Genomic DNA, 24497 nt, shown 5'->3' with positions numbered 1-24497 from the left:
AAACAATATCATTTGCAATAGATAGAGACACATAGATACGTGTAGATGAAGATTGTTATAGAAATCTATTTAAAAACAATAGAGATAGATATAGAAAGATAGCTAGAGATAGAAAGGGATAGGAAAGGGCAGAGAAAGAGATAGACTCAGATAGATCGTGGTGGAAAGACATAGAACGATACAGACAGACTGCAAGTAAATACAGTAAGAGATAGAGAGAAATAGAAAGAGAAGACTGTGCTAGACCCTGAAAGAGGATGCAAATGCTTCAAATAGATATAGAGTTGGACAGAACAAGATAGATACGGATAGAAAGGAGAAAAAAACAAGAACATTAGGGAAGACCTTGTACACATACATGCACATAGATGAAAAACGAGAAAGGTAAGTAGAAAATGATAGTTAGAGAGAAAGAGAGAAAATGATAGCTAGAGGTAGAAAGAGAGAGGAAAGGGCAGATATTCATATAAAGAGAGCGATTCAGATTAATAGTTGTGGAAAGACAAAACAATACAGACAGACAGAAAGTAACAAAGAGGCAGTAACAGACAGATACAGGGAAACAGATAGAAGAGGCTACATAGAGATCAAGTGTGCTAGAGTTAGAAACAGAACACAAATGCTTCAAATAGAAAAAAAGTTGGCCAGAACAAGTATGATAGATGATAGATAGATAGATAGATAGATAGATAGATAGATAGATAGATAGATAGATAGATAGATAGATAGATAGATAGATAGATAGATAGATAGATAGATAGATAGATAGATAGATAGATAGATAGATAGATAGATAGATAGATAGATAGATAGATAGATAGATAGATAGATAGATGAAAGTAAGAAAACGAAAAAGAAATGAAAGAAGGAACATTTGAAAATGATAGATACATATACATACACATTGGTGAAACAATAGAGATAGATAAAGAAAGAGAGAAAATGAAAGCTAGTGATAGAATGGCAGATATACAAAGAGATATACAGAAAGATATTGGTAGGAAGACAGAAAGAAACAGAGAGAGATCGGAAGTGACAAATAGTAAGAGATAGATACAGAGAAACAGATAGAAAAGGCTACATAGAGATCCACTGAACTAGAGCTAGAAATGCCAACGCTACAAAAATAGAGTCGGACAGAACAAGATAGACTGATAGAAAGGTGAGAGAGAAAAACATTAGATGAAAGATAAAGGTATGTAGAAAACGATACAGATATAGAAGGAGAAAAAATGAAAGCTAGAGATAGAGAGAAGGGCAGATACATGGAAAACGACAGATTAAGATAAACATATACTGTGCTAGACATTGACATAGAATGTGAATGATTCAAATAGACATAGAGTCGGACAGAACAGGATTGATAGAAAGGAGCGAAAATAACAAGAACATTAGGAAAAGATTTGCGCTAGAGCAGAAAACAGAACGGAAAGTTCAAAGAAAAGAGAGAGAGAGAGAGAGAGATGAAAGTAAGAAAAAGAAAAAGGCTCTTTGACTGTGTGCAGTGATCGCGTTCTCTTTTCTACCTCTAGCTCAGTTTATGTAGCATTTTCTGTTTCTCTCTCTGTGTCTCTTGCTGTCTATTTTTTGCATTCTATACGTACACTTTCCTATCTCTTTCAATCACTAGCTTTCATTTTCTCTTTCTGTATCTAGCTTTCTCTATCTTCATCTATGAGTATCTTTTTCTATTTGATTTGGTTTTTCTCAGTTTCTTTCTATCATTAATGTGTTATTTGTATCTTGTTCTGTCTGAACCTATATCTAGTAGCGTTCGCATTCTATTTCTACATCTAGCTCAGTGTATCTCTATGCTGCTTTTTCTCTTTCTGTGTCACAGTATATTTGTTACTTCCTATTTTTGTTTCTTTCTGAGTCTTTCTACAATTACCTATCTGAATCTCTCTCTTTCTGCTTTGCTCTCTCTTTCTACCACGACCTATCATTTTCTTTCTATATTATCTCTATCGTTTTCTGTATAATTTTCTCTTTCTTCATCTATGTGTATATATCTATTGCTCTTTTTATCTTGTTTCTCTCTCTCTCTCATCATCATCATCATCATCATCATCATCATCATCATCATCATCATGTTCTGTCTAACTGTATATCTATTTGTTGCATTCTCATTCTCTTTCTTGGTATCTAGCACAGTAGATCTCTGTGTATCCCCTTCTAGCTGTTTCTCTGTATCTCTCACTGTTTATTTGTTAGTTTGTATCTCTTCTCTTTCTTCTTATTTCTTTCTATGACTATCTATCAGAATGTATCTCTATCTATGTATACCTTTCTTTTCTCTTTCTATCACTAGCTTTCAGTTTCTCTCTTGATTGTATTGTATTGTACTGATATCTCTATTGTTTTCTATATACCTTTCTCTATCTTCATCTATGTGTATATTTTGCTAATGATTTTGTTTTTCTCTCCTTGTTTCTGTCTACCTAGTTCTGTCTGACTCCATATCTATTTGTAGCATTTGCTTTCTGTTTTTAGGTCTAGCACAGTTTATATCTAAGTAGCCTTTTCTATCTGTTTATCTCTGCCTTTTATTGCCTATTTGTTTCTTTCTATCTCTATCTGTTTCTATCAACTGTCCTAGAGCTAGAAACAGAATGTGAAGACTTCAAATAGACTCAGACCCAAGAACATAGCTTGAGGATTAAAAGGAGAGACAAACAATATCATTTGCAATAGATAGAGACACATAGATATGTGTAGATGAAGATTGTTATAGAAATCTATTTAAAAACAATAGAGATAGATAAGGAACGATAGAAAATGATAGCTAGAGATAGAAAGGGATAGGAAAGGGCAGAGAAAGAGATAGACTCAGATAGATCGTGGTGGAAAGACATAGAACGATACAGACAGACTGCAAGTAAATACAGTAAGAGATAGAGAGAAATAGAAAGAGAAGACTGTGCTAGACCCTGAAAGAGGATGCAAATGCTTCAAATAGATATAGAGTTGGACAGAACAAGATAGATACGGATAGAAAGGAGAAAAAAACAAGAACATTAGGGAAGACCTTGTACACATACATGCACATAGATGAAAATCGAGAAAGGTAAGTAGAAAATGATAGTTAGAGAGAAAGAGAGAAAATGATAGCTAGAGGTAGAAAGAGAGAGGAAAGGGCAGATATTCATATAAAGAGAGCGATTATATCTACAGACAGAAAGCAACAAAGAGGCAGTAACAGACAGATACAGGGAAACAGATAGAAGAGGCTACATAGAGATCAAGTGTGCTAGAGCTAGAAACAGAACACAAATGCTTCAAATAGAAAAAAACTTGGCCAGAACAAGTATGATAGATAGATAGATAGATAGATAGATAGATAGATAGATAGATAGATAGATAGATAGATAGATAGATAGATAGATAGATAGATGATAGATAGATAGATAGATAGATAGATAGATAGATATATCTAGAAGCGTTCGCATTCTATTTCTACATCTAGCTCAGTGTATCTCTATGCTGCTTTTTCTCTTTCTGTGTTACTTCCTATCTCTCTTTCTTTCTGAGTCTTTCTACAATTACCTATCTTTCTGCTTTGCTCTCTCTTTCTACCACGACCTATCATTTTCTTTCTATATTATCTCTATCGTTTTCTGTATAATTTTCTCTTTCTTCATCTATGTGTATCTATCTATTGCTCTTTATATCTTGTTTCTCTCTCTCTCATCATCATCATCATCATCATCATCATCATCATCATCATGTTCTGTCTAACTGTATATCTATTTGTTGCATTCTCATTCTCTTTCTTGGTATCTAGCACAGTAGATCTCTGTGTAGCCCTTTCTGGCTGTTTCTCTGTATCTCTCACTGTTTATTTGTTAGTTTGTATCTCTTCTCTTTCTTGTTATGTCTTTCTATGACTATCTATCAGAATGTATCGCTATCTATGTATACCTTTCCTTTCGTTTTTCTTTCTATCACTAGCTTTCAGTTTCTCTCTTGATTGTATTGTATTGTACTGATATCTCTATTGTTTTCTATATACCTTTCTCTATCTTCATCTATGTGTATATTTTGCTAATGATTTTGTTTTTCTCTCCTTGTTTCTATCTGTCTACCTAGTTCTGTCTGACTCCATATCTATTTGTAGCATTTGCTTTCTGTTTTTAGGTCTAGCACAGTTTATATCTAAGTAGCCTTTTCTATCTGTTTATCTCTGCCTTTTATTGCCTATTTGTTTCTTTCTATCTCTTTCTGTTTCTATCAACTGTCCTAGAGCTAGAAACAGAATGTGAAGACTTCAAATAGACTCAGACCCAAGAACATAGCTTGAGGATTAAAAGGAGAGACAAACAATATCATTTGCAATAGATAGAGACACATAGATACGTGTAGATGAAGATTGTTATAGAAATCTATTTAAAAACAATAGCGATAGATATAGAAATATAGCTAGAGATAGAAAGGGATAGGAAAGGGCAGAGAAAGAGATAGACTCAGATAGATCGTGGTGGAAAGACATAGAACGATACAGACAGACTGCAAGTAAATACAGTAAGAGATAGAGAGAAATAGAAAGAGAAGACTGTGCTAGACCCTGAAAGAGGATGCAAATGCTTCAAATAGATATAGAGTTGGACAGAACAAGATAGATACGGATAGAAAGGAGAAAAAAACAAGAACATTAGGGAAGACCTTGTACACATACATGCACATAGATGAAAATCGAGAAAGGTAAGTAGAAAATGATAGTTAGAGAGAAAGAGAGAAAATGATAGCTAGAGGTAGAAAGAGAGAGGAAAGGGCAGATATTCATATAAAGAGAGCGATTCAGATTAATAGTTGTGGAAAGACAAAACAATACAGACAGACAGAAAGTAACAAAGAGGCAGTAACAGACAGATACAGGGAAACAGATAGAAGAGGCTACATAGAGATCAAGTGTGCTAGAGCTAGAAACAGAACACAAATGCTTCAAATAGAAAAAAACTTGGCCAGAACAAGTATGATAGATAGATAGATAGATAGATAGATAGATAGATAGATAGATAGATAGATAGATAGATAGATAGATAGATAGATAGATAGATAGATAGATAGATAGATAGATAGATAGATAGATAGATAGATAGATAGATAGATAGATAGATAGATAGATAGATAGATAGATAGATAGATAGATAGATAGATAGATAGATAGATAGATAGATAGATAGATAGATAGATGAAAGTAAGAAAACGAAAAAGAAATGAAAGAAGGAACATTTGAAAATGATAGATACATATACATACACATTGGTGAAACAATAGAGATAGATAAAGAAAAAGAGAAAATGAAAGCTAGTGATAGAATGGCAGATATACATATAAAGAGATATACAGAAAGATATTGGTAGGAAGACAGAAAGAAACAGAGAGAGATCGGAAGTAACAAATAGTAAGAGATGGATACAGAGAAACAGAGAAAAGGCTACATAGAGATCCACTGAACTAGAGCTAGAAATGCCAACGCTACAAAAGTAGTGTCGGACAGAACAAGATAGACTGATAGAAAGGTGAGGAGAAAAACATTAGATGAAAGATAAAGGTATGTAGAAAACGATATAGATATAGAAGGAGAGAAAATGAAAGCTAGAGATAGGGAGAAGGGCAGATACATGGAAAACGACAGATTAAGATAGACATATACTGTGCTAGACATGGACATAGAATGCGAATAATTCAAATAGACAGAGTCGGACAGAACAGGATTGATAGAAAGGAGCGAAAATAACAAGAACATTAGGAAAAGATTTGCGCTAGAGCAGAAAACAGAACGGAAAGTTCAAAGAAAAGAGAGAGAGAGAGAGAGAGAGAGATGAAAGTAAGAAAAAGAAAAAGGCTCTTTGACTGTGTGCAGTGATCGCGTTCTCTTTTCTACCTCTAGCTCAGTTTATGTAGCATTTTCTGTTTCTCTCTCTGTGTCTCTTGCTGTCTATTTTTTGCATTCTATACGTACACTTTCCTATCTCTTTCAATCACTAGCTTTCATTTTCTCTTTCTGTATCTAGCTTTCTCTATCTTCATCTATGAGTATCTTTTTCTATTTGATTTGGTTTTTCTCAGTTTCTTTCTATCATTAATGTGTTATTTGTATCTTGTTCTGTCTGAACCTATATCTAGTAGCGTTCGCATTCTATTTCTACATCTAGCTCAGTGTATCTCTATGCTGCTTTTTCTCTTTCTGTGTCACAGTATATTTGTTACTTCCTATTTTTGTTTCTTTCTGAGTCTTTCTACAATTACCTATCTGAATCTCTCTCTTTCTGCTTTGCTCTCTCTTTCTACCACGACCTATCATTTTCTTTCTATATTATCTCTATCGTTTTCTGTATAATTTTCTCTTTCTTCATCTATGTGTATCTATCTATTGCTCTTTATATCTTGTTTCTCTCTCTCTCATCATCATCATCATCATCATCATCATGTTCTGTCTAACTGTATATCTATTTGTTGCATTCTCATTCTCTTTCTTGGTATCTAGCACAGTAGATCTCTGTGTATCCCCTTCTAGCTGTTTCTCTGTATCTCTCACTGTTTATTTGTTAGTTTGTATCTCTTCTCTTTCTTCTTATTTCTTTCTATGACTATCTATCAGAATGTATCTCTATCTATGTATACCTTTCTTTTCTCTTTCTATCACTAGCTTTCAGTTTCTCTCTTGATTGTATTGTATTGTACTGATATCTCTATTGTTTTCTATATACCTTTCTCTATCTTCATCTATGTGTATATTTTGCTAATGATTTTGTTTTTCTCTCCTTGTTTCTGTCTACCTAGTTCTGTCTGACTCCATATCTATTTGTAGCATTTGCTTTCTGTTTTTAGGTCTAGCACAGTTTATATCTAAGTAGCCTTTTCTATCTGTTTATCTCTGCCTTTTATTGCCTATTTGTTTCTTTCTATCTCTATCTGTTTCTATCAACTGTCCTAGAGCTAGAAACAGAATGTGAAGACTTCAAATAGACTCAGACCCAAGAACATAGCTTGAGGATTAAAAGGAGAGACAAACAATATCATTTGCAATAGATAGAGACACATAGATACGTGTAGATGAAGATTGTTATAGAAATCTATTTAAAAACAATAGAGATAGATATAGAAAGATAGCTAGAGATAGAAAGGGATAGGAAAGGGCAGAGAAAGAGATAGACTCAGATAGATCGTGGTGGAAAGACATAGAACGATACAGACAGACTGCAAGTAAATACAGTAAGAGATAGAGAGAGAAAGAGAAGACTGTGCTTGACCCTGAAAGAGGATGCAAATGCTTCAAATAGATATAGAGTTGGACAGAACAAGATAGATACGGATAGAAAGGAGAAAAAAACAAGAACATTAGGGAAGACCTTGTACACATACATGCACATAGATGAAAATCGAGAAAGGTAAGTAGAAAATGATAGTTAGAGAGAAAGAGAGAAAATGATAGCTAGAGGTAGAAAGAGAGAGGAAAGGGCAGATATTCATATAAAGAGAGCGATTATATCTACAGACAGAAAGCAACAAAGAGGCAGTAACAGACAGATACAGGGAAACAGATAGAAGAGGCTACATAGAGATCAAGTGTGCTAGAGCTAGAAACAGAACACAAATGCTTCAAATAGAAAAAAACTTGGCCAGAACAAGTATGATAGATGATAGATAGATAGATAGATAGATAGATAGATAGATAGATAGATAGATAGATAGATAGATAGATAGATAGATAGATCTAGAAGCGTTCGCATTCTATTTCTACATCTAGCTCAGTGTATCTCTATGCTGCTTTTTCTCTTTCTGTGTTACTTCCTATCTCTCTTTCTTTCTGAGTCTTTCTACAATTACCTATCTTTCTGCTTTGCTCTCTCTTTCTACCACGACCTATCATTTTCTTTCTATATTATCTCTATCGTTTTCTGTATAATTTTCTCTTTCTTCATCTATGTGTATCTATCTATTGCTCTTTATATCTTGTTTCTCTCTCTCTCATCATCATCATCATCATCATCATCATCATCATGTTCTGTCTAACTGTATATCTATTTGTTGCATTCTCATTCTCTTTCTTGGTATCTAGCACAGTAGATCTCTGTGTAGCCCTTTCTGGCTGTTTCTCTGTATCTCTCACTGTTTATTTGTTAGTTTGTATCTCTTCTCTTTCTTGTTATGTCTTTCTATGACTATCTATCAGAATGTATCGCTATCTATGTATACCTTTCCTTTCGTTTTTCTTTCTATCACTAGCTTTCAGTTTCTCTCTTGATTGTATTGTATTGTACTGATATCTCTATTGTTTTCTATATACCTTTCTCTATCTTCATCTATGTGTATATTTTGCTAATGATTTTGTTTTTCTCTCCTTGTTTCTATCTGTCTACCTAGTTCTGTCTGACTCCATATCTATTTGTAGCATTTGCTTTCTGTTTTTAGGTCTAGCACAGTTTATATCTAAGTAGCCTTTTCTATCTGTTTATCTCTGCCTTTTATTGCCTATTTGTTTCTTTCTATCTCTTTCTGTTTCTATCAACTGTCCTAGAGCTAGAAACAGAATGTGAAGACTTCAAATAGACTCAGACCCAAGAACATAGCTTGAGGATTAAAAGGAGAGACAAACAATATCATTTGCAATAGATAGAGACACATAGATACGTGTAGATGAAGATTGTTATAGAAATCTATTTAAAAACAATAGCGATAGATATAGAAATATAGCTAGAGATAGAAAGGGATAGGAAAGGGCAGAGAAAGAGATAGACTCAGATAGATCGTGGTGGAAAGACATAGAACGATACAGACAGACTGCAAGTAAATACAGTAAGAGATAGAGAGAAATAGAAAGAGAAGACTGTGCTAGACCCTGAAAGAGGATGCAAATGCTTCAAATAGATATAGAGTTGGACAGAACAAGATAGATACGGATAGAAAGGAGAAAAAAACAAGAACATTAGGGAAGACCTTGTACACATACATGCACATAGATGAAAATCGAGAAAGGTAAGTAGAAAATGATAGTTAGAGAGAAAGAGAGAAAATGATAGCTAGAGGTAGAAAGAGAGAGGAAAGGGCAGATATTCATATAAAGAGAGCGATTCAGATTAATAGTTGTGGAAAGACAAAACAATACAGACAGACAGAAAGTAACAAAGAGGCAGTAACAGACAGATACAGGGAAACAGATAGAAGAGGCTACATAGAGATCAAGTGTGCTAGAGCTAGAAACAGAACACAAATGCTTCAAATAGAAAAAAACTTGGCCAGAACAAGTATGATAGATAGATAGATAGATAGATAGATAGATAGATAGATAGATAGATAGATAGATAGATAGATAGATAGATAGATAGATAGATAGATAGATAGATAGGTAGGTAGGTAGGTAGGTAGGTAGGTAGGTAGGTAGGTAGGTAGGTAGGTAGGTAGGTAGGTAGGTAGGTAGGTAGGTAGGTAGGTAGATAGATAGATAGATAGATAGATAGATAGATAGATAGATAGATAGATAGATAGATAGATAGATAGATAGATAGATAGATAGATAGATAGATAGATAGATAGATAGATAGATAGATAGATAGATAGATAGATAGATAGATAGATAGATAGATGAAAGTAAGAAAACGAAAAAGAAATGAAAGAAGGAACATTTGAAAATGATAGATACATATACATACACATTGGTGAAACAATAGAGATAGATAAAGAAAAAGAGAAAATGAAAGCTAGTGATAGAATGGCAGATATACATATAAAGAGATATACAGAAAGATATTGGTAGGAAGACAGAAAGAAACAGAGAGAGATCGGAAGTAACAAATAGTAAGAGATGGATACAGAGAAACAGAGAAAAGGCTACATAGAGATCCACTGAACTAGAGCTAGAAATGCCAACGCTACAAAAGTAGTGTCGGACAGAACAAGATAGACTGATAGAAAGGTGAGGAGAAAAACATTAGATGAAAGATAAAGGTATGTAGAAAACGATATAGATATAGAAGGAGAGAAAATGAAAGCTAGAGATAGGGAGAAGGGCAGATACATGGAAAACGACAGATTAAGATAGACATATACTGTGCTAGACATGGACATAGAATGCGAATAATTCAAATAGACAGAGTCGGACAGAACAGGATTGATAGAAAGGAGCGAAAATAACAAGAACATTAGGAAAAGATTTGCGCTAGAGCAGAAAACAGAACGGAAAGTTCAAAGAAAAGAGAGAGAGAGAGAGAGAGAGAGATGAAAGTAAGAAAAAGAAAAAGGCTCTTTGACTGTGTGCAGTGATCGCGTTCTCTTTTCTACCTCTAGCTCAGTTTATGTAGCATTTTCTGTTTCTCTCTCTGTGTCTCTTGCTGTCTATTTTTTGCATTCTATACGTACACTTTCCTATCTCTTTCAATCACTAGCTTTCATTTTCTCTTTCTGTATCTAGCTTTCTCTATCTTCATCTATGAGTATCTTTTTCTATTTGATTTGGTTTTTCTCAGTTTCTTTCTATCATTAATGTGTTATTTGTATCTTGTTCTGTCTGAACCTATATCTAGTAGCGTTCGCATTCTATTTCTACATCTAGCTCAGTGTATCTCTATGCTGCTTTTTCTCTTTCTGTGTCACAGTATATTTGTTACTTCCTATTTTTGTTTCTTTCTGAGTCTTTCTACAATTACCTATCTGAATCTCTCTCTTTCTGCTTTGCTCTCTCTTTCTACCACGACCTATCATTTTCTTTCTATATTATCTCTATCGTTTTCTGTATAATTTTCTCTTTCTTCATCTATGTGTATCTATCTATTGCTCTTTATATCTTGTTTCTCTCTCTCTCATCATCATCATCATCATCATCATCATGTTCTGTCTAACTGTATATCTATTTGTTGCATTCTCATTCTCTTTCTTGGTATCTAGCACAGTAGATCTCTGTGTATCCCCTTCTAGCTGTTTCTCTGTATCTCTCACTGTTTATTTGTTAGTTTGTATCTCTTCTCTTTCTTCTTATTTCTTTCTATGACTATCTATCAGAATGTATCTCTATCTATGTATACCTTTCTTTTCTCTTTCTATCACTAGCTTTCAGTTTCTCTCTTGATTGTATTGTATTGTACTGATATCTCTATTGTTTTCTATATACCTTTCTCTATCTTCATCTATGTGTATATTTTGCTAATGATTTTGTTTTTCTCTCCTTGTTTCTGTCTACCTAGTTCTGTCTGACTCCATATCTATTTGTAGCATTTGCTTTCTGTTTTTAGGTCTAGCACAGTTTATATCTAAGTAGCCTTTTCTATCTGTTTATCTCTGCCTTTTATTGCCTATTTGTTTCTTTCTATCTCTATCTGTTTCTATCAACTGTCCTAGAGCTAGAAACAGAATGTGAAGACTTCAAATAGACTCAGACCCAAGAACATAGCTTGAGGATTAAAAGGAGAGACAAACAATATCATTTGCAATAGATAGAGACACATAGATACGTGTAGATGAAGATTGTTATAGAAATCTATTTAAAAACAATAGAGATAGATATAGAAAGATAGCTAGAGATAGAAAGGGATAGGAAAGGGCAGAGAAAGAGATAGACTCAGATAGATCGTGGTGGAAAGACATAGAACGATACAGACAGACTGCAAGTAAATACAGTAAGAGATAGAGAGAAATAGAAAGAGAAGACTGTGCTAGACCCTGAAAGAGGATGCAAATGCTTCAAATAGATATAGAGTTGGACAGAACAAGATAGATACGGATAGAAAGGAGAAAAAAACAAGAACATTAGGGAAGACCTTGTACACATACATGCACATAGATGAAAATCGAGAAAGGTAAGTAGAAAATGATAGTTAGAGAGAAAGAGAGAAAATGATAGCTAGAGGTAGAAAGAGAGAGGAAAGGGCAGATATTCATATAAAGAGAGCGATTATATCTACAGACAGAAAGCAACAAAGAGGCAGTAACAGACAGATACAGGGAAACAGATAGAAGAGGCTACATAGAGATCAAGTGTGCTAGAGCTAGAAACAGAACACAAATGCTTCAAATAGAAAAAAACTTGGCCAGAACAAGTATGATAGATAGATAGATAGATAGATAGATAGATAGATAGATAGATAGATAGATAGATAGATAGATAGATAGATAGATAGATAGATAGATAGATAGATAGATAGATAGATAGATAGATAGATAGATAGATAGATAGATAGATAGATAGATAGATAGATAGATAGATAGATAGATAGATAGATAGATAGATAGATAGATATATCTAGAAGCGTTCGCATTCTATTTCTACATCTAGCTCAGTGTATCTCTATGCTGCTTTTTCTCTTTCTGTGTTACTTCCTATCTCTCTTTCTTTCTGAGTCTTTCTACAATTACCTATCTTTCTGCTTTGCTCTCTCTTTCTACCACGACCTATCATTTTCTTTCTATATTATCTCTATCGTTTTCTGTATAATTTTCTCTTTCTTCATCTATGTGTATCTATCTATTGCTCTTTATATCTTGTTTCTCTCTCTCTCATCATCATCATCATCATCATCATCATCATCATCATGTTCTGTCTAACTGTATATCTATTTGTTGCATTCTCATTCTCTTTCTTGGTATCTAGCACAGTAGATCTCTGTGTAGCCCTTTCTGGCTGTTTCTCTGTATCTCTCACTGTTTATTTGTTAGTTTGTATCTCTTCTCTTTCTTGTTATGTCTTTCTATGACTATCTATCAGAATGTATCGCTATCTATGTATACCTTTCCTTTCGTTTTTCTTTCTATCACTAGCTTTCAGTTTCTCTCTTGATTGTATTGTATTGTACTGATATCTCTATTGTTTTCTATATACCTTTCTCTATCTTCATCTATGTGTATATTTTGCTAATGATTTTGTTTTTCTCTCCTTGTTTCTATCTGTCTACCTAGTTCTGTCTGACTCCATATCTATTTGTAGCATTTGCTTTCTGTTTTTAGGTCTAGCACAGTTTATATCTAAGTAGCCTTTTCTATCTGTTTATCTCTGCCTTTTATTGCCTATTTGTTTCTTTCTATCTCTTTCTGTTTCTATCAACTGTCCTAGAGCTAGAAACAGAATGTGAAGACTTCAAATAGACTCAGACCCAAGAACATAGCTTGAGGATTAAAAGGAGAGACAAACAATATCATTTGCAATAGATAGAGACACATAGATACGTGTAGATGAAGATTGTTATAGAAATCTATTTAAAAACAATAGCGATAGATATAGAAATATAGCTAGAGATAGAAAGGGATAGGAAAGGGCAGAGAAAGAGATAGACTCAGATAGATCGTGGTGGAAAGACATAGAACGATACAGACAGACTGCAAGTAAATACAGTAAGAGATAGAGAGAAATAGAAAGAGAAGACTGTGCTAGACCCTGAAAGAGGATGCAAATGCTTCAAATAGATATAGAGTTGGACAGAACAAGATAGATACGGATAGAAAGGAGAAAAAAACAAGAACATTAGGGAAGACCTTGTACACATACATGCACATAGATGAAAATCGAGAAAGGTAAGTAGAAAATGATAGTTAGAGAGAAAGAGAGAAAATGATAGCTAGAGGTAGAAAGAGAGAGGAAAGGGCAGATATTCATATAAAGAGAGCGATTATATCTACAGACAGAAAGCAACAAAGAGGCAGTAACAGACAGATACAGGGAAACAGATAGAAGAGGCTACATAGAGATCAAGTGTGCTAGAGCTAGAAACAGAACACAAATGCTTCAAATAGAAAAAAACTTGGCCAGAACAAGTATGATAGATAGATAGATAGATAGATAGATAGATAGATAGATAGATAGATAGATAGATAGATAGATAGATAGATAGATAGATAGATAGATAGATAGATAGATAGATAGATAGATAGATAGATAGGTAGGTAGGTAGGTAGGTAGGTAGGTAGGTAGGTAGGTAGGTAGGTAGGTAGGTAGATAGATAGATAGATAGATAGATAGATAGATAGATAGATAGATAGATAGATAGATAGATAGATAGATAGATAGATAGATAGATAGATAGATAGATAGATAGATAGATAGATAGATATATCTAGAAGCGTTCGCATTCTATTTCTACATCTAGCTCAGTGTATCTCTATGCTGCTTTTTCTCTTTCTGTGTTACTTCCTATCTCTCTTTCTTTCTGAGTCTTTCTACAATTACCTATCTTTCTGCTTTGCTCTCTCTTTCTACCACGACCTATCATTTTCTTTCTATATTATCTCTATCGTTTTCTGTATAATTTTCTCTTTCTTCATCTATGTGTATCTATCTATTGCTCTTTATATCTTGTTTCTCTCTCTCTCATCATCATCATCATCATCATCATCATCATCATCATGTTCTGTCTAACTGTATATCTATTTGTTGCATTCTCATTCTCTTTCTTGGTATCTAGCACAGTAGATCTCTGTGTAGCCCTTTCTGGCTGTTTCTCTGTATCTCTCACTGTTTATTTGTTAGTTTGTATCTCTTCTCTTTCTTGTTATGTCTTTCTATGACTATCTATCAGAATGTATCGCTATCTATGTATACCTTTCCTTTCGTTTTTCTTTCTATCACTAGCTTTCAGTTTCTCTCTTGATTGTATTGTATTGTACTGATATCTCTATTGTTTTCTATATACCTTTCTCTATCTTCATCTATGTGTATATTTTGCTAATGATTTTGTTTTTCTCTCCTTGTTTCTATCTGTCTACCTAGTTCTGTCTGACTCCATATCTATTTGTAGCATTTGCTTTCTGTTTTTAGGTCTAGCACAGTTTATATCTAAGTAGCCTTTTCTATCTGTTTATCTCTGCCTTTTATTGCCTATTTGTTTCTTTCTATCTCTTTCTGTTTCTATCAACTGTCCTAGAGCTAGAAACAGAATGTGAAGACTTCAAATAGACTCAGACCCAAGAACATAGCTTGAGGATTAAAAGGAGAGACAAACAATATCATTTGCAATAGATAGAGACACATAGATACGTGTAGATGAAGATTGTTATAGAAATCTATTTAAAAACAATAGCGATAGATATAGAAATATAGCTAGAGATAGAAAGGGATAGGAAAGGGCAGAGAAAGAGATAGACTCAGATAGATCGTGGTGGAAAGACATAGAACGATACAGACAGACTGCAAGTAAATACAGTAAGAGATAGAGAGAAATAGAAAGAGAAGACTGTGCTAGACCCTGAAAGAGGATGCAAATGCTTCAAATAGATATAGAGTTGGACAGAACAAGATAGATACGGATAGAAAGGAGAAAAAAACAAGAACATTAGGGAAGACCTTGTACACATACATGCACATAGATGAAAATCGAGAAAGGTAAGTAGAAAATGATAGTTAGAGAGAAAGAGAGAAAATGATAGCTAGAGGTAGAAAGAGAGAGGAAAGGGCAGATATTCATATAAAGAGAGCGATTCAGATTAATAGTTGTGGAAAGACAAAACAATACAGACAGACAGAAAGTAACAAAGAGGCAGTAACAGACAGATACAGGGAAACAGATAGAAGAGGCTACATAGAGATCAAGTGTGCTAGAGCTAGAAACAGAACACAAATGCTTCAAATAGAAAAAAACTTGGCCAGAACAAGTATGATAGATAGATAGATAGATAGATAGATAGATAGATAGATAGATAGATAGATAGATAGATAGATAGATAGATAGATAGATAGATAGATAGATAGATAGATAGATAGATAGATAGATAGATAGATAGATAGATAGATAGATAGATAGATAGATAGATAGATAGATAGATAGATAGATAGATAGATAGATAGATAGATAGATAGATAGATAGATAGATAGATGAAAGTAAGAAAACGAAAAAGAAATGAAAGAAGGAACATTTGAAAATGATAGATACATATACATACACATTGGTGAAACAATAGAGATAGATAAAGAAAAAGAGAAAATGAAAGCTAGTGATAGAATGGCAGATATACATATAAAGAGATATACAGAAAGATATTGGTAGGAAGACAGAAAGAAACAGAGAGAGATCGGAAGTAACAAATAGTAAGAGATGGATACAGAGAAACAGAGAAAAGGCTACATAGAGATCCACTGAACTAGAGCTAGAAATGCCAACGCTACAAAAGTAGTGTCGGACAGAACAAGATAGACTGATAGAAAGGTGAGGAGAAAAACATTAGATGAAAGATAAAGGTATGTAGAAAACGATATAGATATAGAAGGAGAGAAAATGAAAGCTAGAGATAGGGAGAAGGGCAGATACATGGAAAACGACAGATTAAGATAGACATATACTGTGCTAGACATGGACATAGAATGCGAATAATTCAAATAGACAGAGTCGGACAGAACAGGATTGATAGAAAGGAGCGAAAATAACAAGAACATTAGGAAAAGATTTGCGCTAGAGCAGAAAACAGAACGGAAAGTTCAAAGAAAAGAGAGAGAGAGAGAGAGAGAGAGATGAAAGTAAGAAAAAGAAAAAGGCTCTTTGACTGTGTGCAGTGATCGCGTTCTCTTTTCTACCTCTAGCTCAGTTTATGTAGCATTTTCTGTTTCTCTCTCTGTGTCTCTTGCTGTCTATTTTTTGCATTCTATACGTACACTTTCCTATCTCTTTCAATCACTAGCTTTCATTTTCTCTTTCTGTATCTAGCTTTCTCTATCTTCATCTATGAGTATCTTTTTCTATTTGATTTGGTTTTTCTCAGTTTCTTTCTATCATTAATGTGTTATTTGTATCTTGTTCTGTCTGAACCTATATCTAGTAGCGTTCGCATTCTATTTCTACATCTAGCTCAGTGTATCTCTATGCTGCTTTTTCTCTTTCTGTGTCACAGTATATTTGTTACTTCCTATTTTTGTTTCTTTCTGAGTCTTTCTACAATTACCTATCTGAATCTCTCTCTTTCTGCTTTGCTCTCTCTTTCTACCACGACCTATCATTTTCTTTCTATATTATCTCTATCGTTTTCTGTATAATTTTCTCTTTCTTCATCTATGTGTATCTATCTATTGCTCTTTATATCTTGTTTCTCTCTCTCTCATCATCATCATCATCATCATCATCATGTTCTGTCTAACTGTATATCTATTTGTTGCATTCTCATTCTCTTTCTTGGTATCTAGCACAGTAGATCTCTGTGTATCCCCTTCTAGCTGTTTCTCTGTATCTCTCACTGTTTATTTGTTAGTTTGTATCTCTTCTCTTTCTTCTTATTTCTTTCTATGACTATCTATCAGAATGTATCTCTATCTATGTATACCTTTCTTTTCTCTTTCTATCACTAGCTTTCAGTTTCTCTCTTGATTGTATTGTATTGTACTGATATCTCTATTGTTTTCTATATACCTTTCTCTATCTTCATCTATGTGTATATTTTGCTAATGATTTTGTTTTTCTCTCCTTGTTTCTGTCTACCTAGTTCTGTCTGACTCCATATCTATTTGTAGCATTTGCTTTCTGTTTTTAGGTCTAGCACAGTTTATATCTAAGTAGCCTTTTCTATCTGTTTATCTCTGCCTTTTATTGCCTATTTGTTTCTTTCTATCTCTATCTGTTTCTATCAACTGTCCTAGAGCTAGAAACAGAATGTGAAGACTTCAAATAGACTCAGACCCAAGAACATAGCTTGAGGATTAAAAGGAGAGACAAACAATATCATTTGCAATAGATAGAGACACATAGATACGTGTAGATGAAGATTGTTATAGAAATCTATTTAAAAACAATAGAGATAGATATAGAAAGATAGCTAGAGATAGAAAGGGATAGGAAAGGGCAGAGAAAGAGATAGACTCAGATAGATCGTGGTGGAAAGACATAGAACGATACAGACAGACTGCAAGTAAATACAGTAAGAGATAGAGAGAGAAAGAGAAGACTGTGCTTGACCCTGAAAGAGGATGCAAATGCTTCAAATAGATATAGAGTTGGACAGAACAAGATAGATACGGATAGAAAGGAGAAAAAAACAAGAACATTAGGGAAGACCTTGTACACATACATGCACATAGATGAAAATCGAGAAAGGTAAGTAGAAAATGATAGTTAGAGAGAAAGAGAGAAAATGATAGCTAGAGGTAGAAAGAGAGAGGAAAGGGCAGATATTCATATAAAGAGAGCGATTATATCTACAGACAGAAAGCAACAAAGAGGCAGTAACAGACAGATACAGGGAAACAGATAGAAGAGGCTACATAGAGATCAAGTGTGCTAGAGCTAGAAACAGAACACAAATGCTTCAAATAGAAAAAAACTTGGCCAGAACAAGTATGATAGATGATAGATAGATAGATAGATAGATAGATAGATAGATAGATAGATAGATAGATAGATAGATAGATAGATAGATAGATAGATAGATAGATCTAGAAGCGTTCGCATTCTATTTCTACATCTAGCTCAGTGTATCTCTATGCTGCTTTTTCTCTTTCTGTGTTACTTCCTATCTCTCTTTCTTTCTGAGTCTTTCTACAATTACCTATCTTTCTGCTTTGCTCTCTCTTTCTACCACGACCTATCATTTTCTTTCTATATTATCTCTATCGTTTTCTGTATAATTTTCTCTTTCTTCATCTATGTGTATCTATCTATTGCTCTTTATATCTTGTTTCTCTCTCTCTCATCATCATCATCATCATCATCATCATCATCATGTTCTGTCTAACTGTATATCTATTTGTTGCATTCTCATTCTCTTTCTTGGTATCTAGCACAGTAGATCTCTGTGTAGCCCTTTCTGGCTGTTTCTCTGTATCTCTCACTGTTTATTTGTTAGTTTGTATCTCTTCTCTTTCTTGTTATGTCTTTCTATGACTATCTATCAGAATGTATCGCTATCTATGTATACCTTTCCTTTCGTTTTTCTTTCTATCACTAGCTTTCAGTTTCTCTCTTGATTGTATTGTATTGTACTGATATCTCTATTGTTTTCTATATACCTTTCTCTATCTTCATCTATGTGTATATTTTGCTAATGATTTTGTTTTTCTCTCCTTGTTTCTATCTGTCTACCTAGTTCTGTCTGACTCCATATCTATTTGTAGCATTTGCTTTCTGTTTTTAGGTCTAGCACAGTTTATATCTAAGTAGCCTTTTCTATCTGTTTATCTCTGCCTTTTATTGCCTATTTGTTTCTTTCTATCTCTTTCTGTTTCTATCAACTGTCCTAGAGCTAGAAACAGAATGTGAAGACTTCAAATAGACTCAGACCCAAGAACATAGCTTGAGGATTAAAAGGAGAGACAAACAATATCATTTGCAATAGATAGAGACACATAGATACGTGTAGATGAAGATTGTTATAGAAATCTATTTAAAAACAATAGCGATAGATATAGAAATATAGCTAGAGATAGAAAGGGATAGGAAAGGGCAGAGAAAGAGATAGACTCAGATAGATCGTGGTGGAAAGACATAGAACGATACAGACAGACTGCAAGTAAATACAGTAAGAGATAGAGAGAAATAGAAAGAGAAGACTGTGCTAGACCCTGAAAGAGGATGCAAATGCTTCAAATAGATATAGAGTTGGACAGAACAAGATAGATACGGATAGAAAGGAGAAAAAAACAAGAACATTAGGGAAGACCTTGTACACATACATGCACATAGATGAAAATCGAGAAAGGTAAGTAGAAAATGATAGTTAGAGAGAAAGAGAGAAAATGATAGCTAGAGGTAGAAAGAGAGAGGAAAGGGCAGATATTCATATAAAGAGAGCGATTCAGATTAATAGTTGTGGAAAGACAAAACAATACAGACAGACAGAAAGTAACAAAGAGGCAGTAACAGACAGATACAGGGAAACAGATAGAAGAGGCTACATAGAGATCAAGTGTGCTAGAGCTAGAAACAGAACACAAATGCTTCAAATAGAAAAAAACTTGGCCAGAACAAGTATGATAGATAGATAGATAGATAGATAGATAGATAGATAGATAGATAGATAGATAGATAGATAGATAGATAGATAGATAGATAGATAGATAGATAGATAGATAGATAGGTAGGTAGGTAGGTAGGTAGGTAGGTAGGTAGGTAGGTAGGTAGGTAGGTAGGTAGGTAGGTAGGTAGGTAGGTAGGTAGGTAGGTAGATAGATAGATAGATAGATAGATAGATAGATAGATAGATAGATAGATAGATAGATAGATAGATAGATAGATAGATAGATAGATAGATAGATAGATAGATAGATAGATAGATAGATAGATAGATAGATAGATAGATAGATAGATAGATGAAAGTAAGAAAACGAAAAAGAAATGAAAGAAGGAACATTTGAAAATGATAGATACATATACATACACATTGGTGAAACAATAGAGATAGATAAAGAAAAAGAGAAAATGAAAGCTAGTGATAGAATGGCAGATATACATATAAAGAGATATACAGAAAGATATTGGTAGGAAGACAGAAAGAAACAGAGAGAGATCGGAAGTAACAAATAGTAAGAGATGGATACAGAGAAACAGAGAAAAGGCTACATAGAGATCCACTGAACTAGAGCTAGAAATGCCAACGCTACAAAAGTAGTGTCGGACAGAACAAGATAGACTGATAGAAAGGTGAGGAGAAAAACATTAGATGAAAGATAAAGGTATGTAGAAAACGATATAGATATAGAAGGAGAGAAAATGAAAGCTAGAGATAGGGAGAAGGGCAGATACATGGAAAACGACAGATTAAGATAGACATATACTGTGCTAGACATGGACATAGAATGCGAATAATTCAAATAGACAGAGTCGGACAGAACAGGATTGATAGAAAGGAGCGAAAATAACAAGAACATTAGGAAAAGATTTGCGCTAGAGCAGAAAACAGAACGGAAAGTTCAAAGAAAAGAGAGAGAGAGAGAGAGAGAGAGATGAAAGTAAGAAAAAGAAAAAGGCTCTTTGACTGTGTGCAGTGATCGCGTTCTCTTTTCTACCTCTAGCTCAGTTTATGTAGCATTTTCTGTTTCTCTCTCTGTGTCTCTTGCTGTCTATTTTTTGCATTCTATACGTACACTTTCCTATCTCTTTCAATCACTAGCTTTCATTTTCTCTTTCTGTATCTAGCTTTCTCTATCTTCATCTATGAGTATCTTTTTCTATTTGATTTGGTTTTTCTCAGTTTCTTTCTATCATTAATGTGTTATTTGTATCTTGTTCTGTCTGAACCTATATCTAGTAGCGTTCGCATTCTATTTCTACATCTAGCTCAGTGTATCTCTATGCTGCTTTTTCTCTTTCTGTGTCACAGTATATTTGTTACTTCCTATTTTTGTTTCTTTCTGAGTCTTTCTACAATTACCTATCTGAATCTCTCTCTTTCTGCTTTGCTCTCTCTTTCTACCACGACCTATCATTTTCTTTCTATATTATCTCTATCGTTTTCTGTATAATTTTCTCTTTCTTCATCTATGTGTATCTATCTATTGCTCTTTATATCTTGTTTCTCTCTCTCTCATCATCATCATCATCATCATCATCATGTTCTGTCTAACTGTATATCTATTTGTTGCATTCTCATTCTCTTTCTTGGTATCTAGCACAGTAGATCTCTGTGTATCCCCTTCTAGCTGTTTCTCTGTATCTCTCACTGTTTATTTGTTAGTTTGTATCTCTTCTCTTTCTTCTTATTTCTTTCTATGACTATCTATCAGAATGTATCTCTATCTATGTATACCTTTCTTTTCTCTTTCTATCACTAGCTTTCAGTTTCTCTCTTGATTGTATTGTATTGTACTGATATCTCTATTGTTTTCTATATACCTTTCTCTATCTTCATCTATGTGTATATTTTGCTAATGATTTTGTTTTTCTCTCCTTGTTTCTGTCTACCTAGTTCTGTCTGACTCCATATCTATTTGTAGCATTTGCTTTCTGTTTTTAGGTCTAGCACAGTTTATATCTAAGTAGCCTTTTCTATCTGTTTATCTCTGCCTTTTATTGCCTATTTGTTTCTTTCTATCTCTATCTGTTTCTATCAACTGTCCTAGAGCTAGAAACAGAATGTGAAGACTTCAAATAGACTCAGACCCAAGAACATAGCTTGAGGATTAAAAGGAGAGACAAACAATATCATTTGCAATAGATAGAGACACATAGATACGTGTAGATGAAGATTGTTATAGAAATCTATTTAAAAACAATAGAGATAGATATAGAAAGATAGCTAGAGATAGAAAGGGATAGGAAAGGGCAGAGAAAGAGATAGACTCAGATAGATCGTGGTGGAAAGACATAGAACGATACAGACAGACTGCAAGTAAATACAGTAAGAGATAGAGAGAAATAGAAAGAGAAGACTGTGCTAGACCCTGAAAGAGGATGCAAATGCTTCAAATAGATATAGAGTTGGACAGAACAAGATAGATACGGATAGAAAGGAGAAAAAAACAAGAACATTAGGGAAGACCTTGTACACATACATGCACATAGATGAAAATCGAGAAAGGTAAGTAGAAAATGATAGTTAGAGAGAAAGAGAGAAAATGATAGCTAGAGGTAGAAAGAGAGAGGAAAGGGCAGATATTCATATAAAGAGAGCGATTATATCTACAGACAGAAAGCAACAAAGAGGCAGTAACAGACAGATACAGGGAAACAGATAGAAGAGGCTACATAGAGATCAAGTGTGCTAGAGCTAGAAACAGAACACAAATGCTTCAAATAGAAAAAAACTTGGCCAGAACAAGTATGATAGATAGATAGATAGATAGATAGATAGATAGATAGATAGATAGATAGATAGATAGATAGATAGATAGATAGATAGATAGATAGATAGATAGATAGATAGATAGATAGATAGATAGATAGATAGATAGATAGATAGATAGATAGATAGATAGATAGATAGATAGATAGATATATCTAGAAGCGTTCGCATTCTATTTCTACATCTAGCTCAGTGTATCTCTATGCTGCTTTTTCTCTTTCTGTGTTACTTCCTATCTCTCTTTCTTTCTGAGTCTTTCTACAATTACCTATCTTTCTGCTTTGCTCTCTCTTTCTACCACGACCTATCATTTTCTTTCTATATTATCTCTATCGTTTTCTGTATAATTTTCTCTTTCTTCATCTATGTGTATCTATCTATTGCTCTTTATATCTTGTTTCTCTCTCTCTCATCATCATCATCATCATCATCATCATCATCATCATGTTCTGTCTAACTGTATATCTATTTGTTGCATTCTCATTCTCTTTCTTGGTATCTAGCACAGTAGATCTCTGTGTAGCCCTTTCTGGCTGTTTCTCTGTATCTCTCACTGTTTATTTGTTAGTTTGTATCTCTTCTCTTTCTTGTTATGTCTTTCTATGACTATCTATCAGAATGTATCGCTATCTATGTATACCTTTCCTTTCGTTTTTCTTTCTATCACTAGCTTTCAGTTTCTCTCTTGATTGTATTGTATTGTACTGATATCTCTATTGTTTTCTATATACCTTTCTCTATCTTCATCTATGTGTATATTTTGCTAATGATTTTGTTTTTCTCTCCTTGTTTCTATCTGTCTACCTAGTTCTGTCTGACTCCATATCTATTTGTAGCATTTGCTTTCTGTTTTTAGGTCTAGCACAGTTTATATCTAAGTAGCCTTTTCTATCTGTTTATCTCTGCCTTTTATTGCCTATTTGTTTCTTTCTATCTCTTTCTGTTTCTATCAACTGTCCTAGAGCTAGAAACAGAATGTGAAGACTTCAAATAGACTCAGACCCAAGAACATAGCTTGAGGATTAAAAGGAGAGACAAACAATATCATTTGCAATAGATAGAGACACATAGATACGTGTAGATGAAGATTGTTATAGAAATCTATTTAAAAACAATAGCGATAGATATAGAAATATAGCTAGAGATAGAAAGGGATAGGAAAGGGCAGAGAAAGAGATAGACTCAGATAGATCGTGGTGGAAAGACATAGAACGATACAGACAGACTGCAAGTAAATACAGTAAGAGATAGAGAGAAATAGAAAGAGAAGACTGTGCTAGACCCTGAAAGAGGATGCAAATGCTTCAAATAGATATAGAGTTGGACAGAACAAGATAGATACGGATAGAAAGGAGAAAAAAACAAGAACATTAGGGAAGACCTTGTACACATACATGCACATAGATGAAAATCGAGAAAGGTAAGTAGAAAATGATAGTTAGAGAGAAAGAGAGAAAATGATAGCTAGAGGTAGAAAGAGAGAGGAAAGGGCAGATATTCATATAAAGAGAGCGATTATATCTACAGACAGAAAGCAACAAAGAGGCAGTAACAGACAGATACAGGGAAACAGATAGAAGAGGCTACATAGAGATCAAGTGTGCTAGAGCTAGAAACAGAACACAAATGCTTCAAATAGAAAAAAACTTGGCCAGAACAAGTATGATAGATAGATAGATAGATAGATAGATAGATAGATAGATAGATAGATAGATAGATAGATAGATAGATAGATAGATAGATAGATAGATAGATAGATAGATAGATAGATAGATAGATAGGTAGGTAGGTAGGTAGGTAGGTAGGTAGGTAGGTA

The sequence above is a fragment of the Eublepharis macularius genome, chromosome 2 (assembly GCF_028583425.1).
Source record: "Eublepharis macularius isolate TG4126 chromosome 2, MPM_Emac_v1.0, whole genome shotgun sequence".
Taxonomy (NCBI): Eukaryota; Metazoa; Chordata; class Lepidosauria; order Squamata; family Eublepharidae; genus Eublepharis; species Eublepharis macularius.
Note: the sequence above shows the minus strand (reverse complement) of the source record.